The following is a 17388-nucleotide window of genomic DNA, read 5'->3' as shown; positions in this document are numbered from 1 at the left end:
TAACATCTGGTTTTGTATTGCATCTAACATATTAAAAAGGCTGTCCAGTGGATGTTTAACCCTTTATAGGACAAGGAATCAAATAAATTCAACTTTTTTGTTTCTTGGATGTTACTTGGACACGCTTTTTCCCTTAAACCCCTTCTGCATAGCTTGATGTGGACATCCCCCCAAAATGTAATGATGAGTCAGCTTTTAGAATAATTTTTCCAATGCGTATGTGACCTGCTTAAAAGGCGTACAACCCACCTTTACAAACACATTCTCTGATTTCAGAACAACATTTGAAATACAAGTGACTGCAGTAACATATTAGCTATGTACACATGGACACGTTCACTTGGATTAAAAGTGTTTCATGTAAATTGTAAACATGCCATTTGGAATATTCTGACCCGATCACACATGTTCGGATCAAAATTTGATTCCGATCGAGACGGGTGGTTTATGCCAAAAGTCATTCGGATTGTAGCGCATGAAAACACATTTTCCAAAATTCGGGTTAGAATTTACTGAGCAGCTATATTTTGGTGGTGGAGCAGGGACTAAATGTAATAGTCTTAGAATGAAGCAATTTTCTTGCTGCCGTCTCCCCCCATTTAACACGTACAGACGTAGCATTATATACTGTTGAGTTTGTTGCTTTAAAACAAGACTAGCAAAAACAAAAGTATATTTTTGAGTGTCATGTGTCGATGTAACAATAAAAGGAGGGATCCAGTTGTCGTCTTAACGAGCTGTTTTATTCACGTACACAGAATGTCTTAACATAAGCTGTACATATCGCAATATAAAAGGCACATAACAGCTGCATTTCAAAAAGAGAGTTAAAACAAAAGTAGCAAACAGAAGAAAATGTTTTATAAAAAAATACAGTCACAACATCGGACAAGCAGAAATGCACAAATCCATGTTTTTCTACTGCTTCTTCAGCACCGGCAGTGAGCGATCTCATTCAAAAGATGGCACCATAGCACAAATAATAACACACCTTTCTGTTTATGTTAGGTTCTGCGCATGTCAAAGAAAAGCATTCTGATTTGCATGAAAATGCACGTAATAATCAGATCTTTTTTTCAGGGTCAATTTACACATTAAAATTCTAATGCGAATGATGATCACATTGAATAAATGTTGTCCATGTACACATGGCTATTGATGAGTTCCAGCGCAGATACAAATCCAGTAAAATCCAATGGTGCCATGCTCACAACACCTGGGTTGCGTGTGACGTCACATCCAGTTGCAGACTCAGCCAGCTCTAGGGATGTAGCGATAAAGATTAAATTAAAGATTAAAGTACCAATGATTGTCACACACACACTAGATGTGGCGAAATGTGTCCTCTGCAACGGCATTAAAGCCTAACTAACAATGCAATGGAAGAGATCACTGTAATTTATCAAAAAAAAGACTTGTTGAGTGATATCAAGGATTATTCGTCGGTCGCGATCCCAGATATGGTGAACTAACTGGTGATCCAGACATCATTCTAAATGACAAAACAGATGAAACTTCTTTGTGTGTGGCTGGGTCAAGGACATTGGTATCAAGTCTCTCCCGGATAAATATGCATCAATTTTTGCTTGGATAAAGTTGCATTTCATGATTTAACTTTCCGTCTACTGATGTTTGTTGTTGTTGCACCCGCCATTTACAAGTAGCGAGTTTTTTCCCGTCTTTATCAAAATATAACTGTAGATGTCAACAATGAGAAAGAGAACACAAAACATTCTAGACCAGGGGTCACCAACGCGGTGCCCGCGGGCACCAGGTCGCCCGTAAGGACCAGATGAGTCGCCCGCGGGCCTGTTCTAAAAAAAAATTAAATAAAAAAATAAAAATTTTTTTAAATTAAATCTACATAGAAAACACAAGATACACTTTCAATCAGTGCATCAACCCAAACAACCTCCCCCATGCACACTCATCCACACAAAAGGGGTTATTTCTTTCTGCTACCAATATTCTGGTTCCCACAACATAGACAACACATCTGCAAGGGACACAGTCCCTGAAGCACACATGATTGTATAGGCTGCTGGTCCACTAACATTTTCATTAATTACTATTTTTTATGTAATTATTTTTATATTGTTTTACTTTCTTTTTTATCCAAGAAAATGTTTTTTATTTATTTATCTTATTTTATTTTTTATTTTTTAAAAAGGGCCTTATCTTCAACAGACCAGGTTGTCAATGAAATTAGATTTTTTTAGAGGGTTTTTTAAACCAGGCCCAGTCCAGATAATGTCCAAGTCGGACTCAGCAACACTCACCTTCATTCATGTACACAGAAAAAAATTAGGGAACACAACAGATTGCATATAATTTATAAACAAAACACTTTGCATTCCATTCGAAAGGACGTTCCCTTTAGATTTCCGATCCTTAACATTTTACATTTATCATAATTAAGCTTAAGGCCAGATTGCTGTGAAAATTGTGACGATCGGTCACTTCATTTCAGTTTGTTTCCTGGTTTTTGTATTACTTCCTGTCAGTGTTCTTATTTTGTTATATTTCCTGTTTGTTCCGCTGAGCACTGTTTTCTCCTCACCTGCCGTTGATTGGCAGCCGGTCCACACCTGCTGCCAATCAGCATATGTCTATTTATGCTTTCTCTCGAGCACTCCTCAGTGCTCGATGATAGACTCTATACGTTTGGAACTTTTTATGCAAGACTGCTTTATTTTCTGTTTACGATAATTAAAATCATTTTACCTGCTATTCCTCCTCCTGGTTCTTGCATCCTGGGGACACACAAACGGCAGCCATGCGAGTTCCTCACAAAAATATGTCCAAAAGATTAAGAAGGTTCCGCAAACAATGAGGAAAAATCTTATCTTTGTGAATCAGCCTTTTCTGACATGAACTTCATCAAGAACAAACACAGAACACGCCTCACTGATGCACATCTGCAAGACTCACTCAGAGTTGCAGTGTCAAGTTACACACCAGAGTACAACACACTAGTTAACAGCATGCAATGCCAGGCTTCCCACTAACTGACAAAGAAACAGATAACAGATTTGGTGTCCAGTTCAAAGTGTGACATGATTTAAAAATTTGAGAGTTTACTTTTGTATTTTACATGAGTTATTATTTGTACAAACATGGTGCAAAGTAATTCATGATTTGTTAAAAAATGTTAGTGGCTAGCTAGTTAAAATGGGATATTGTGACTTCACAAGACTGTCTTAGAAGTGATCATTTGAAAATGTTCAATTTAAAAAATGTGCACTTAGAGAAAATATAAAAATAAAGTGTTGCATATTGATATTTATCTGTTTCTATATATATTTATTGTGAGAAATCATTAAGATGATCAGTGTTTCCACAAAGATAAATATCATTAATTATTAATAATAACAGAGTTAAAGGTAAATTGAGCAAATTGGCTACTTCTGGCAATGTATTTAAGTGTGTATCTAACTGGTAGCCCTTCGCATTAATCAGTACCCAAGAAGTAGCCCTTGGTTTCAAAAAGGTTGGTGACCCCTGCTCTAAAGTATCATTATTGCAACATTTTAAGTAAATATAATATTTTGGATTTAGATAATTATCAGATATTCACTGATGCTTGCCTCATCTTTAGAGTTCTAAATAAACTTGCTCCCCGTCCCTTGATAGATTTTATTAATTTAAAAAAATAGCAGTCAAGTAAACACCAGAGCAGTGGCCAGAGGGGATTGCAAGGTACAAAGGCGCAAGACTAAATTTGGCCAAATGGTGGGGTCTATCAGAGCCATACAGTCATGGAACAGGCTGCCAGCCCACGTCAGAAACTGTGACACCTGTTTAACATTTAAAACTGCACTGAAACAGTGGTTGGAAACTAATCAGACATGCACGCACAATTAGGTTATTCACTTGTATTTGTGTTTGTTGTTTGTTTTATTTTTTTGTCCATGGTCTGTGCTTATGGTATGCTCGTAATGTGTAATGTCTTGTGATTTATGTATTCTTTTGTATCATGATCTGTTGAATGTTTACTGTATTAACCTGCCTTAGGACAACAAATGAAAATGAGCTATTGTGCTAACTCGGGCATATTTACATTGTTGCTCTATGTTGATGAATATGCATTGTGCTAATTCAAATACTGTACATGCATAAATAAATTGTGTATGTGCTGACAGCTTCATTTATGATTGCTGCCTTTAATAATAGCTTCACTTTTTAAGGTTTTCCTCATATTTTGCTTTTATTTAGACTCACCAAGTTGGTGCTTTTCGAAACAAGATAAAATACAAAAATTATCAAGATAATACTTAAATGGGAAATAATAAACGTTAAAATTACACAAAAGAAACCTTTAATGGAGTGGTCACTGCAATCTTGCGCGTTCTTCGACTCTGCTCCTTGGTCTGCAGCGCGCGCCACTTTTCTAGTCCATCCATCAATTTTCTACCGCTTGTCCCTTTCAGGGTTGCGGGGGGTGCTGGAGCCTATCTCAGCTGCACATGGCCAGAAAGTGGGGTACACCCTGGACAAGATAGATAGTACTTTATTGATTCCTTCAGGAGAGTTCCCTCAGGAAAATGTAAAAGGACAAGTCGCCACCTCATCACAGGGCCAACACAGATAGACAGACAACATTCACACACTAGGGCCAATCTAGTGTTGCCAATCAACCTATCCCCAGGTGCATGTCTTTGGGATGAAGTGATTAAGAAATGTTTAATATAGGTAGGCTTAGAATAGGCCGTGCAACTAATCATATGTTCTGAGTTTCAGTTGAAACGGAGTGAAAGTTCATGTCTACGCACAAACACTCTTATCTCCCACATCTTCACTGGTCACTTGGCTTCTTTGCCGAGGTCAGAAGGACAAACACCAGATGTGGGGTCGGAGTCCAGGGAGGAGAAAGCAGAGGAAGATTCCACGCCTGGAAGAAGACACCTCATTGCATATTCATACATTGTGATATATATTGTAAGAGCGTGAGGGGAAGGGCGTTTCTGAGAACCCTGTGTAAGTCGCCGTGTTGATACTAGGGACAGATAGCGCTCAGACAAATTGTATTAGAATTGTATCCAATAGGGAATAAAAACATCTGATTTTAAGTTTACGCATCGTGGGGACGGCGTGGCGCAGTTGGGAGACTGGCCGTGCCAGCAACCTGGTTCGATCCCCACCTTCTACCAATCTAGTCATGTCCGTTGTGTCCTTGAGCAAGACACTTCACCCTTGCTCCTGATGGGTCGTGGTAAGCGCCTTGCATGGCAGCTCCCGCCATCAGTGTGTGAATGTGTGTGTGAATGGGTGAATGTGGAAATAGTGTCAAAGCGCTTTGAGTACCTTGAAGGTAGAAAAGCGCTATACAAGAATAACCCATTTACCATTTATTGTGTACTCTTCAAACATCTTCTGGCTCCAGATTAAACGAATACGTCGGCACACTCTTCCGCCCATCTTGATTACCTCTCGAGGAACTCAGAAGAAACTTTTGTCATTTTTCGCAATTTGAACGGTTTGCACAGGCCAAAACAAGGCAAGAATAGGGCATTTTCTTCAAGAAAGGCTAAATGGCGCCTCCTCGTACCCATTGGGAACAGACGCTGGCTTGACCAAACCTGACTCTCGCCAGATCTTTCTAGTTCGCTGAACTCCACACAAGGATCTGGGACTTCACAATAGGAGATGTATTTCAGAAGGCGGGACCTTGTTAAAAAAAAATCATTGTATGTGATTGGATATACCACTTGTCCGTTATCTTGAATGACGTGCTACTTCAACCACTCACATCCAAATCAACACGTGACGCTGATGAGAGCGACGCTGGGAAATCCAAAACAGAACAGTTGACATATTGAATAACGACAGAGCGAAAAGGTCTCTGTTCATCTTTGAAATAAATAATATTCGATAGATTCGACAAAACAGTTGCAATAGCAGAATCAATGTCAGCACACGACTCCTCGCTGCGTGCCGCCATTGTTGTTTAAATCAAACAATCACTTCGGCGCTACGTCACATCTGATTGGTTCATTATTTTTTGCTATCTTGAAGGACTTTGCAATCCCCTCGATCCCAGATCCTTGTGTGGAGCTCAGCGAACTACAAGAATCTGGCGCGAGTCAGGTTATGTCTTTGGAGTCTTTCATAAAATCCTGCACTCTTCCGCCCATCTTGACTACCTCTCGAGGAACTCCGAATAAACTTTTATCATTTTTTGCAATTTGAATGGCTCGCACGGCCCAAAACAACGCAAGAATAGGGCATTTTCTTCGAGAAAGGCTAAATGGTGGCCTCGTACCCACTGGGAACAGACGCAGGCTTGACCACCACGCATATCTAATGAGCCAGACGCCAGCGCGGGACATGACGTCATATAAACCCCAGCAAAAGCCTGCTGGGGAAAAAAGAAAAAAAAACAAGTAGAATGATGATGAATGTGTAGGTTGGCATGGCCATTGGCTCATGATGATGTCATGCACAGCAGAGACAATAGAGCCCACCTCCTTACACACACACACACACACACACACACACACACACACACACACACACACACACACACACACACACACACACACACACACACACACACACACACACACACACACACAACGGACTGTCACACACTCACTCGTCCAAGCAAGACGATTTTTTAAAAACTTATCTACTTATGCAAATGTACGTGTGCGTGTTTTATTTTATTTTTTATAAGTGTGATATTATCTTTGAAGCCCCGATGACGGCGCGAGCACGCGGACAGGCTGCGTGTCACACACACATCTGGATCAGACCGGAACGGTCGGTACCAGCACGGGCATGACGGCGGGAGGTGACGCTGCGTGTAAATGATGAACACTCTCCGGGACTGCTCGTCTTGATGTAAGTCTTTATCGCTCTTTTGTTGACCGCCATGTCCGTAACGTTGTGCTGTTGGCCTTGCGGGCTGCGTGCGGCTACGTGTTGGTGAGCTACATGACATTTGGAGGCTCCGCTTCACTGCAAACCCACGAAATGTTTGTTGTTATTTCTGTTATATGCTGCATTTTAATAGTAAGAACGCTACTGTGTGTGTGTGTGTGTGTGTGTGTGTGTGTGTGTGTGCGTGTGTGTGTGTGTGTGTTATCACTGCCTGATCAAATGGCAGCAGTGGTGTTATTGATGTGTTTGTGTGTGAGGTGAAAACAACTTCCGTTTTTAAGTACAGCAGCCCAGAATGACACTAATTATAATTAAGTTTTAGAAGGTCTTTATTCTGTCAACACAATAAAAGCGCGAACGTGCGAGTACCACCGAAAATTAAGTAGTGCGACCCCTAGTGCATTGTTTTTCAACCATTATGCCGTGAGATACAGTCTGGTGTGCCGTGGAAAATTATCTAATTTCACCTATTTGGGTTAAAAATGTTTTTTGCAAACCAGTAATTATAGTCTGCAAATGATGTGTTGTTGTCGAGTGTCGATGCCATCTAGAGCTCGGCAGAGTAACCGTGTAATACTCTTTCATATCAGTAGGTGGCAGCCGGTAGCTAATTGCTTTGTAGATGTCGGAAACAGCGGGAGGCAGTGTGAAGGTAAAAAGGTGTCTAATGCTTAAGCCAGCGGTTCTTAACCTTGTTGGAGGTACCGAACCCCACCAGTTTCATATGCGCATTCACCGAACCCCTCTTAAGTGAAAAATAAAATGTTTTTTTTTTTCAAATTCAAGACAAAGTTATATGTTTTTGGTAACACTTTAGTATGGGGAACATATTCTAAGTAACAAAGACTTAATTTAGAGTTATTTGGTTAGGGTTAGGGTTAGAGGGTTAGGGCCAGGGTTAGAGGGTTAGGGTTATAATAAGGCCATGCCGAATAAGGCATTAATAAGTACTTAATAATGACTAGTTAAGAGCCAATATGTTACTAATTTGCATGTTAATAAGCAACTAATTAATGGTGAATATGTTCCCCATACTAAAGTGTTACCATGTTTTATTACTGGTGCACAAAATGAACCGTACATGAACATCACCTTGTTCAAAGAACAAAACCAACACAGTGCATAAACTCACAACAAATTACACACCTGCAAATCAGTGTGACTTCTGCTGTTGCCGTATCCGTAATACCCCGATAGGGAGAAGTTTTTATTTACACGTTGAGTCGGGTGTGTTTTGACATCCGCTGAACCCCTGAGCCCTACTCACCGAACCCCTAGGGTTTGATCGAACCCAGGTTAAGAACCACTGGCTTAAACCAAAAATAAACAAAAGGTATTAAAGCTTAGGGAAGGCTATGCAGAACGAAACTAAAACTGAACTGGCTACAAAGTAAACAAAAACAGAATGCTGGACGACAGCAAAGACTTACTGTGGAGCAAAGACGGCGTCCACAAAGTACATCCGAACATGACATGACAATCAACAATGTCACCACAAAGAAGGATAAAAACAACTGAAATATTCTTGATTGCTAAAACAAAGTCGATGCGGGAAATATCGCTCAAAAGAAGACATGAAACTGCTACAGGAAAATACCAAAAAAAGAGAAAAAGCCACCAAAATAGGAGCGCAAGACAAGAACTAAAACACTACACACAGGAAAACAGCAAAAAACTCAAAATAATTTAGGGCGTGATGTGACAGGTCGTGACAGTAGAACTACTTTGAGGCAAGAGCTATATTGATGCATGGTTGGTTATGGTTTAAAGTCATATCCAACAATTGCGGGAACGACTTCTTACTGTCAATATCGGCTACTGAGTTTAATTTTTTTAAGGTTTTCTGCCGGTGGTGTGCCTCCGCATTTTTTCAATGAAAAAAATGTGCCTTGGCTCAAAAAAGGTTGAAAAACACTGCCCTAGTGAATGTGTAGCAAGGGGAATGTCATATTGTCTTAAAAAAATAATTATTCATGTGTTTGCATTGAAAAGACGGATATTGAACATATTTTTGTAATGTTAAAAGACATAGTTGCCTATTATATATTTATGGTAAGGCGTGATGATCAATATATATGAAAGAATGGAAACATGATTAAATGAGACTTAATGTAACAGGCTCAATTGTGTTGTGTAAATATAATGTATTTTATAATGTTTTATTATTGTTATAATTACACAAAATTTGCAAGTTACATGTAAATACCTGAAGGTTGTTCGATGTGTTGTCAATGTGGAACCAGTCTCGTTGTCCCTCCTACTGCAATAATTGCTGTGACACCTGTCTCTATATATGCATTGGACACGCCTTCCTATACTTCCCTTTCGTCCACGATAACGGGAGAGGTAGGCGTCCACGCGACAACAGAAAAAGTGCATTTGTCTTGTTAAAAACTTAAGTTCATTTTCTTGTTCTGTATTATATTTGTGTAGGGGCTTGACGATTGGCAGAACATTGACAACAATTGTATTCTGTGTTTTATCAGTAAAGTGCATCTGAGCAGCAACCCATGGTGTCGGTCGTGTTCCATAAACTCCACACACAACACAGAGGAAAATACCACCGGTTACACTAATACAAGAACTGTAAGCAAAAATCGTTAGTAATTATTTTTATTATTGATAATGAATGAATGATGCGTTCTCAATTGTCAATGTAAAACGCCCTGAGTATCTTGAAAAGTGCTATGTAGATCTAATCCATCATTATTATTATATTTAAGGCTGTCAAACTCCTGAAATATTTAATCGAGATTAATCGCAGTTTGTTCACCGTTAACTCAAAATAATTGTGATTAGAGAGATAACTTTCAAGTTTGTGTTACCATGACTGGATAATTAGTTTGCTTTAATCAAATATGTTTTTAACATCAATCTTTTTTAAACAGCTCCACACAAAAAGGAAAATAACACACTTTTAATGAGAATTTTAAAAAATTGTCAACAGATTTTGTAATTTGTAGGAATACAGAATGTGTATTCCTGCTGTAGGAGTTCTTACATTCAGAGGACAGGAGCTACACCATGTTTAGATACCAGCTTCATGCATTAATAACACAAAATGTGTGTTGCTAAGATCATGCGTTGTTTGTCAAATATGTTTGATAATGTAAAATGTGATATTTCTAACTGAGTAAATGCTTCTGATATTCTATACATTACATGTTTTACAAGTTAATGTTATTCATATCTCTGCATGACAATGTTTTAATCTTCTCTATTTATTCATAAAATTGAATATTCAGCCTGCTAAACATTCTGTAATCGAGGACTATCAATCAGAACATCTGCCAGAAAACATTTATTTCTGTAGAAATGTCACAGATTACATTACAAAACATCTTTGACAAGACAATTTTTGATTTTGTTAGGGTAGTTAAGCCAAATGTGAAGCGTAGCGCTATTGTGAAGCTGGAAGTGTGTGATTGGCTTGAGAAAAGTGTGTCTTGGCATGTTTTGACTAAAGTCTCCGATAAAATTGACTCTTGACTTCCTGTCTACCATCTTTGTTTCTGCTAAGCTTTAATTCCATTTTACTGTCGCAGTTAGTGCAACAATCTACATTTTAAGTTATAAATGCACTCAACTGAAATGTAAACATGGACTTAAAGCTCCTCCTTTATAGGTGTTCGCTCCAATGATGTCGTCGCTTAGCGATTGAAGATAACATAGTCTAGCCTTGTTAGGAGAGCGACTTTCCATGGCTTTGAATCTGAGATTTCCATAATGTTCCCCTTTTCTTTGGGCATTTATGCTCCCTATTTTCAAGCTTGTGGCTCAATAGTAACTGAACGGCATTACATTTTGGGGGGGTGAAAAAGGGGTCAGAATGCATGCGCATTGAAAAAATTAGCGCCGTTTAAGGAATTTACCGTATTTTTTGGATTATAAATCACAGTTTTTTACTCCGGAGCGATTTATGTGTGAAATTATTTACACATTACCGTAAAATATCAAATAATATTATTTATCTCATTCGCGTAAGAGACAAAGCAAATGTCCGCAATCGTCACACACGTCAACCAATAAGAATTCGGCGGGGGCGGGTCATGGCAGAAGTGCATTGTGCGTCATAGCAGAAGTGCATTGTGGGTCATGGGATGCTAACTGCTGCTACATCCGTAGCTATTAAAAGGGATTATTTCAACATTGGCGGTAACTTATAAAAACTGAGAAGGGCTGAACTAAAATGGCACCGAAAAGGAAGTCATATACTGCAGATTACAAGACGGACGTAGTGAAATATGCAGCAGAAAACGGCGATTGAGCAGCAGAAAGATAGAAAACGGCGCATACCAGAGGCGACACCGGGGAGGAAGATTTCATCGGATTTAGCAATCGGGAGTGACAGATTGTTTGGTAAACGTATAGCATGTTCTATATGTTATAGTTATTTGAATGACTCTTGCCATGATGTGTTGCGTTAACATACAAGGCACGTTCTCAGTTGGTTATTTGTGCGTCATATGGCGTACACTTATTCAGCCTGTTGTTCACTATTCTTTATTTATTTTAAATTGCCTTTCAAATGTCTATTCTTGGTGTTGGATTGTATCAAATAAATTTCCCCCCAAAATGCGATTTATACTCCAGTGCGACGTATATATGTTTTTTTTTCCCTTCTTTATTGTGCATTTTCGGCCGGTGCGACGTATACTCCGGAGCGACTTATAGTCCGAAAAATACGGTATAGTTAATGCACTATTATTGTGTTCACTTTGACAGCATTATTATTATTCATTGAACACACAGAGGTCAAACTCATCATTTGATATGGCCTGCAAAAGCCTGGAAATAATATGCGTCAAATGAGTAATTTATCTTTCCTTACTAAATGTATTTGTTCTTTTCATTTTGACAGAAAGAAATCATGCACTGCATACAATTTAATATATTTTAAACTGAATTATTATCTAATAATGTAACAAATATTACATTATCAAACATTAAAATGTTTATTAAGTATCTAAATATCTGATTGACTTATGATTTCAAAGCACACTGTAAAAATGACAATAGATTTTATGGTTAAAAAAAATCTAAAAAAACCTGGCAGCTTAATCGGCAGAATATCATCGTAAAAACATTGGTACTATAACCATTTTTACATTTACAATAATACACTGTACAAACAACAAACTTAGATTTTACGGTAAAAAAAAAACCTGGCAGCGTATACTCTCCAGTATTTTACCGTTAAAAAAGAGTGGTACAGTTCTTGAGCTTACAGTAATATGCTGTAAAAAAAACAACAACCTACATTTTATGATAACATTTTGGTGACTGAGTTGCCAGGTTTGGAACGCAAAATCTAACTTTTTTTTTTTTTTTTTACAGTCTACGTAAAAAAAATAATTTAAGATCTGGCCTGCCACATGATATATATGGCCTGCAAAAGGCTGGAAATAATAAAGCCCTTCCTGGATAAACGTATTTGTTCTTTCCATTTTGACAGAAAAATGTACTACATATCTTTTGAACCTCAATATTATCTGATCATGCAACAAGATGTTTCAAGCACATTTTTTCAGTTTGTCACCTTGACTTACAATTACAAAGCAAGTTATCCATATCTGTTAGTCAAAACAAGATAATAATCATAAAGAGTTATCTATACAAATAGTTTAACAAAACTATTATACGTTTATATTGCTATACATCCTTTAAGGGCAGCCATATGTGATTATGGTTATATTAACATCTTATTTAACTCATGCACTTGACATGGGTCTTTCACATCAAATAAACGTTCCACTGGAACAACTTTTTGAATTTTGACCATTTCTCAGCACTAAATGGGAGGTTTAAATAAAGCAAAGAAATCAAGTTCTCCTAATCGCCATCATTTTCTGTGACAAATGATCTATAATTAAAAGTACTACATATTCTACTTACACTCTGGGGTGAATTGCAGCAGCTAAGCCATCCATCCATCCATTGTATACCTCTTTTCCCTCCCGGGGTCTCTGGGGGGCTAGAGTCTATCCCAGTTGCACTTGGGCAGCCATTGACTAAAAAAGCTTTTTTACTGTTGCTGTAACATAGACATAAGCACTACCTCAACATGTACAGTAATATATAACCCAGACATTGTAGATAAATTAACATCCCCTTATTTAAATGAAATCAGTAAAGACACATTGTTTGCTGTGTAATTTAGTACACCTGCACAATCTACTATCTATAATATTGCAATAAATGTGATGTATTATCGGTTATGCACACAGAGAATGAATGTTTTTTTTCCAATATTTTGGTTTCTTTGGTGGAGAGGATGCTTTTTTATGCTGGGCTCTATTATGATGTGCAAAATTCAATATGTCAAAAAGTTGACATAGATTTAAAGGATGGAAATACTTGGGCAGAAGCATACTTTTTTTTTTTACATTCAGATATGTGACTTAAACTGTCAGCCTATTACAATTGCTCTCAGATGTAGTCATGACAGCAGTATTCAGAAGCCCATCCCTAGAGGAGATTATTCTTTGAAGCATACTGTCATTTTTCTTATCTTTAAGTGACAGAGGGCTCAAAACCGGACCAAAAAACTTTTTTTTTTTTTAATAAGCAGCTTTCTTCAATTGCTATTCTTAGTGCGCTATATTAGGCCATTTTTTTTGCGTCTCTTAACATGCACACAGATTAGACTTCTTACTCATTAAAAACAGTGAACATTCTTCATGGGACTAAAGGGGGAGGTATTTCTGGGTTAGTTTATGCTGAGCATTAATGATTTAAATATACGGTGTTGCAGGATTTATGATATATTTATTTAATATTTTATTTAGGTGTCAATTAGAGGTTGAGAGATAGTGTTCCTTGTGGCAACAGTTTGGGGAAGGCAGTTTTATGTGACTGTGCCCCAGTCAACAAAGCAAGATCCATAAAGGCATGCTTGGATAAATTTGGTCTCATCAGACACATTTGGATGACAGTGTGTCCCATAGGACGGCAATCTATTTGTGGTGGTGTGTTGCAGGGGCGGAAAGAAGAGTTTTTGCCTCAACTAAAAGTCGATACAAGTCTCTGAATGACGTCATTGTCTAATTTGACCAGAGAGATGAATAATGTTCTGGAAGGGACCAAAATTAAGTATAAAATATGAACAGTTAAATTTGTTTAGAACTACAGATTGGTTTTTTTTCTGTTGCTTTTTTAATTTTTGCTTTGAGAGGGGGAAGGGACCACATCAGCATCCTCTGCTCGTTGAGAAGAGCAATACGTCCAAAAGTCTCCAATAACACAAAACATGTATATTTGTCACTAGAGGTGAAAAAAATTACAGATTCTATAATGCGTCACAACTAGAACGTGGACGATTCTGAATCGATGGACGAATGCCCAAGTATCGATGATTTACGTATAGGGTTGAGTATCGAGTATCGAGTATCGATTGGAACCGGGACTAACTTTCCGATTCTCCCGGAATCGTTCAAAAGTTTAAATTTCGATTCCTATTTTCGATACCCAGTCCGCCGACCGGAAAAAATATGTCCGCCGAACCGGAAGAAGAAGCCGCTGAACACCAACGAAGAAGCGCCCACCGCCGGAAGTGTTAGCATAGCCGAGCGAGTCAGTCAAGCTCAAGCATGGATAGCGGGCGTCGGCGATCGAAAGTGTGGCTTTACTTTACAAAAAAAAATGAAATAACCGCGAAATAACAGAGCTCCATGTCCATCAAAAAACGAGTGGAGAGAGAGCTGCAGATGTACCAGGACGTTCCACCGATACTTATGTCTGACGACCCTGCTGCATGGTGGTGGTCCGGTGGAACCAACAAAAGACTTATCCTTTGCTGTCAGATCTCGCTTTCTCCTATTTATGCGTTCAAGCTTCTTCCACACCCAGCGAACGTGTATTTTCCACAGCATGAGACACTATCAGTCCAGAACGCTCACGCATCCTGCCTGAGAAGGCGGATATGGTCATTTTCCTAATCAAGAACTGTCTCTGATTTTATACTGTGTGTAAATGTTTGTTCGAGGTTTGGTTTTAACTAACCATGGGATAACCATTAGCTAACATTATTTTAACGTTCTGTGTTCCCTAGGCTAGCTAACACGTAACCAAAATGTATGCTCGCAACTTAAAGAATATCAAAAATCTGAGAGACAGATCCCATCTCAAAATATGCGTATGTTGGGGTACTACTGTATGTAGTATTATGTCCTGTCACGAGTGTAATACAGTAAAAATGGGCATACTTCACTGTTAGTTGCAAATCGTGCATGATTATTCAATTTGTAAACTCAGATGAATGTAATTCAAATGTGTGATCATTTCACAGCCCTAATACTAATACAATATATGTGGGCCATGCTTCCATGATGTGTTATTGTGTACATGTGTTTTTGTGCCTGTGATAATTGCACTGACTGCCGCAAAAAAAGGAGGGCGGGAGATTTGGCCATTTTGTATTGTCACTTCCATCACATAGTGTCTGCTGAGTGTGGCGATAATGTGATGTAATTATTCGGACTTCCTCCCGGTCGTCTGTTTTGTGGCATGTGCGCTGATGAGGCAGCGAAACAAAGCTGATTATAGTAGCAACACACTAGGAACTGGCTTACAACAGCAATGCTAGTTATATAGGACAACACAATGTAATACTGTAAAAGACAAGGTATTAGACATGTGGCAAACACCCATGCTTGTGTGTGGGGTTGGAAGGTAATGACATGATGAAGTGTGTATTAATGGGCCACGCCTCGAAAGCTGCAGACACATTGGTTTTCTTTTAGCTGATCGGACTTCTTGGTTTAACATGGTCATCAAGTTGTTCAACATATTCTGATTTGAATAATTGTAGCTCCATTTCAGATTTGTTTGCAAATGAGGTCCATCTGTTGCAGCAGCCTGAGTAGACATTGAGCAACTTATCACTAAAAAGGGTGTGCTAATTGCCTCTCAGTCTTTCTGTTTAGGGTTATACTGTCAAGCATAAGAGGTTCTGACAGGCTGGAAACCATAGAGTTTCGGACATTCGGATGAAATATCTGATCCAAATGTACTTTGGCCTACAGCCAAACAGAACATTCGGCAGTCATTATAATTTTTATTGCGTTTTTACTGATTTTCCTTCTGCTGCCATTGCCCTTCTACAAAGCATCCTGCTGCTGTTACGAGTGATATTTCAACTCTTCAGATGTTTGGGTCAAGACCTGACATGCTGCTGTGACACCAAAGTCAAGACGAAGCTTTGTGACACTTCCCCTTCCTGTGGGAATAAATACTTCTTGCTTTCTGAAAAAAACCGTGGAAAGCTTTGTCTCAAATACGTTATTACATCTACCAGGCTATTTAAGTGTCTAATTTAGGTGTATTTTTTCTAATTAACAAAAGAGAAGGAAATCTTGATTAGCATTTGCTTGTTACTGTCATGGCTCATCTAATTTTCAAATTGTTCCTTTTGTCTTTATTTATTTTTTAATGACGGTGATAGCATAATTCCTGGACAAAAAAGATTACAGAAGGCATCATCGTATCATTTCTGAGCAGGAAGCAACATTGTTGTAGTCCTATGGTCATTGTCAAGACATGTTCTGTTTCTCACCGGCTTGCAGGCATGCACACTGTCACACAATAAGCACAGAAAACACCAGAAACATTTTGGATTTCTAGTATGGTAATGCAGTAATCATGCACGATGGGATTTGTATCTTAAACTGATCTTGACACATCCATAAAGTGTGGCTTTTGGCTCCATAGTGACAGGACTAAGGGCTTGATCTGCTAACATCCGAATATCATACGCTAAACAGGTGTTGTAGGTAATCTACCAAGACCGGTGGTGGGCCGTGCGTTTCCCACCTATGCCTTCAGTGATGTCCGACCTTAATAATTACCTCTCAAAATACCATAATTTATGTCCCCACATGACCATGGCTGGAGAAATACTATACAGAAACACACTTGCACACTACTGTACATTGAATCACCTCAACAGTGTACAAAATAGGCTGTTTTACGGCGCATTTAAAAATCAAATCCGCATCAGCAATTAAAACCTACCTCACCTAATGTACCCATGGCGCCGATGAAGGCTGCCTCGGTGCTTTCGTGCGCTCTGTTTTGTTTGTTTTTGTACATAAATTGTGTTTCCGGGTGCTCTTACACCCGTAAAGAGCTACTGAACATCAGATCCACCATCCCTATGGACTTGTTACCGGTCATCTTAGCGTCAGCTGCGGATTTGGTCCATTCTGTGCTCAAAAGAGGGAAACCGCACCGAAGAGGAAAGCGAGCGGGCGCACTTGTCCGTCTTCGCGGACGGGGATTACGCACGCCTCTACCAGGCATCTTCCTCTCCAACGTCCGCTCACTTGCCAACAAGATGGACGAGCTAGCGTTGCTGATGAGAAGGAACAAGGACTTCTCCTCATCATGTGTGTTGTGTTTCACGGAGACTTGGCTGAGCGCAAGTGTCCCGGACAGCGCGCTTCAACTGGAGGGCTTTCATCTCCTCCGCGCGGACCGAGACGCGGCGCTCTCTGGCAAAAAAAGAGG

The 17388-nt window shown here is 39.0% G+C and overlaps 1 protein-coding gene across 1 annotated transcript in view; it reads left to right on the top strand.

Moving 5' to 3' along the window:
* Positions 1 to 6575: 6575 nt before the first annotated feature.
* Positions 6576 to 17388, top strand: part of si:dkey-175m17.7 (uncharacterized) — a 99012-nt gene continuing 88199 nt past the window's right edge. Inside the window, 1 exon segment of the mRNA XM_062046658.1 lies at positions 6576 to 6843. The gene's annotated coding sequence lies outside the window, so the exon portion shown is untranslated.

This window comes from Entelurus aequoreus, linkage group LG05 (genome assembly GCF_033978785.1).
Source record: "Entelurus aequoreus isolate RoL-2023_Sb linkage group LG05, RoL_Eaeq_v1.1, whole genome shotgun sequence".
Taxonomy (NCBI): Eukaryota; Metazoa; Chordata; class Actinopteri; order Syngnathiformes; family Syngnathidae; genus Entelurus; species Entelurus aequoreus.
This window is presented reverse-complemented; position numbering and strand designations above follow the sequence as displayed.